Below are 3,053 nucleotides of genomic sequence, written 5' to 3'. Positions count from 1 at the left end.
TATTTCTCCTTTCCTCCCTCTCCTCCCCCTAAAGCTCTCACTCCAGTCCACAGAATTAGTAAGAGGAAGAGGGGGGCGGTGGCGGATCAGAGGGATAAAATCATGTGACCTGACAGTGTACTAGGATTCTCCAACAGCTGTCACACTGTAGAAAGAGCATTACACAGTGCTCAGTGAACTGTGAACTTCAATGTACGATACAGCATAAAGACTAAAGAGATACGATGCTTAAATGAATCCTTAGCAATAATTTGTCAATCTTATCTATCTCTATTTATATTTCATTTGTTATTTATGCAAACAATGAGTCCATGTTTTCAAATGGGCAAAGTAGGTGCCATCTCTCTATACTTAAACAATTAGTAAATAAATACATAAAAATAGGACCTGTTTTGATGAGTGATATGTTCTTTGTACCAATAGATGTGGATGCTGGGGTTTATGGAGGCTAAACTGGCCTTGTTCAGGATGCATATTTATCCTCTCAACAGGGGGTCGACTGAAACACATCATGCCCTCCATCACCCTCGTTGCTCCCATAATGTATGTCTTCCTCAGTCCTCCTCCCCTACAGATATTCTTGAGTCCAGTCAGGCTTTAGTTTCATAAAAATACTAATATTTTAATATACATGTTACCTCATATAGCTAATACATATGTAAATATTTTTATTAAACACAAAATAAATATTCTTCACTCTTAATGAATGACAAATGGGATTTATCGAAATTTAAAATGTGATAGCTAGATAGATGCCTATGCTTACAATGGATCCTTAGCAATAATAGATAGATAGATAGATAGATAGATAGATAGATAGATAGATAGATAGATAGATAGATAGATAGATAGATAGATAGATAGATAGATAGATAGATAGATAGATAGATAGATAGATAGATAGATAGATAGAGAATCACTAGGTAGATATTATTGTCATCTTCCACCACTAGAAGCACTGACAACAATAAACTGGAGTAGTGAAGTTCTTAAAAGAGGAAATCAATACATTGCACCTCAATCATGCAGTTCTTTAAAGACACATGCTGACACCTTTATGTGTGCACATTTCATCAGTCAGGAATGAGGAAAAGGAAATCCTGGGGTGTTTCCTCTGAGCTGTAAGACTCCCAAATCCCAACAATAGCAACAAGCTATTCCGCTTAAGACAAATAATGAAGGTCATACACCAACACAATTTATTACAGCATTTAAAATATTGTAAAACTATCATTCCTACATAGTCCAAACCTACTCCCTTTTAAAGATTACCTTATTTATCCTAAAACAAACAATTGGAAGAGTGTTATTTTAATTTGAGGATTCTTGGGGACTCTAATTCTGTCCAATAATGTGACCTGCAGTCATCAATGCCTAAACTTTAGTCCACACATTCAAGTTGGGTTTTTATACCTGATTCCTTTGGAAAACAAGGGAAGAGAAGATTACCGGTACACACTGCCAATGAAATAAGCTCATCAAATTGTGTTGGGAAAAAAAAGAAGCTTTTTCAAATAAGTTTCAAAATGCTTTTCACACAGTGTTAAGAAAGGGGGATTTTGGAGGTGGCATAGGGCAACAACCACATTAACTCTGCAAAAAGCAGCATTGTGGGATAAGTGGGCAACACAAAGCAGTAGGAGGATCTAAAGAAATGTTTCAAATTACATCTGACAGATTTAGCCACCCTTGGACTTGCATCTTGGAACCTCGGTTGGAAATAATATGGTATTCCCATCATCTTCTCATCTTGATCTTGGAAGTTGGAAAAGTCATATTCATCTACAATTTCATGTTGCAAAATTGCTAATGAATTGAATAATGTTGATACATTTTATCCTCCTGACAGCAGCTTGGTGCATGTATTTACATTATATTCACAGTTACTATGGAGATAAAGACAGTCCACTTTAAATATCAGAGCTAGATGGCTCAGACCTACAATGCCTCCAGTTAGCTGGAATGCAGCTGGAGGAGCAGCGAGTTCACCTAAAACCCCATCAAAGATTTGGGGATTTTGGAATTCTATAACTATCATTTACCATTAATTCCTTGCATACAGAATATTATACGTGTTAAAAGGGCGTAAGTGCAGCTGCGTGGCTTATTCTTTCTTGTACACTAAAACGAAATGAAATATCAGCTTAAGCATTTATTTGCAACAAAATTAAATGTCATGTGTCCCAAAGATGGGAGGTCTGCCCCAAGAAAGCCACATCGATTCAAAGCAGACAGGAGCTGGAGAAGAAGTGAGACCCAAGGAGAGACCCAAATCCCACCCTGTCCAACAAAGATGTTGTCTGCCTGGTTCGGAGACAGCGCCTTTGTGTTTCCACCACCTCAGTACCAATTGCAGCTGCATCAGCTGGGGTCCTTGGCCTGTGCTACCTCTGTTGTATATGCAATACCACTCGATGGTTCTCCAGCTCCTCAGGGAAGATGTTCCTCTTGTACATGAACGATCTATGTTCAAATGACATTGGTGTTCTATGCCGATGCATCACTTACCGGTATGATGTAAAAGAAAATGACCAGTGACCAGCATACCATCATGACCCTCAGACCTTCTGAGATTGCCCGAGTGGTATTTCACCATTTTTTGATGTGATTGTGGTTGCTTAAGGAATATGATTTCAAAATTTCCACATTTGGTTCAGAGTCATAATCATTAGACATAGTTATGTGATTTCAAGTTGATGATCTTCAGACACAACCTCCTGTTTTATTGTCATGATCAAAGAAGAGGTCAAGAGCTCCCATGGCTGTCATCTGTTTACTTCTGCTGCTCAGTTTCAACAGGTCTGACAGAGAGTATATCATTTGTAGCTACAGAGTGCAGAGTTAGGGTTGCGAGTAGAACTCCCACGTTCCTGTTAAAAATCATAACGTGCATTTTGTCACTCTAAAGTTGGGGTCAGTAGTATATGAATGTAGTGTCTGTGTGTGTGTCTCTGTGTGTGTGTGGTGGGGGGGGGGGGGGGGGGGGGGGAGAGACAGCAGCAAAGAGACACAGACAGACAGATTGAAGTAAAATTCACTCACTGGCCACTTTA

The sequence above is a fragment of the Takifugu rubripes genome, chromosome 1 (assembly GCF_901000725.2).
Source record: "Takifugu rubripes chromosome 1, fTakRub1.2, whole genome shotgun sequence".
Classification (NCBI taxonomy): domain Eukaryota; kingdom Metazoa; phylum Chordata; class Actinopteri; order Tetraodontiformes; family Tetraodontidae; genus Takifugu; species Takifugu rubripes.
Note: the sequence above shows the minus strand (reverse complement) of the source record.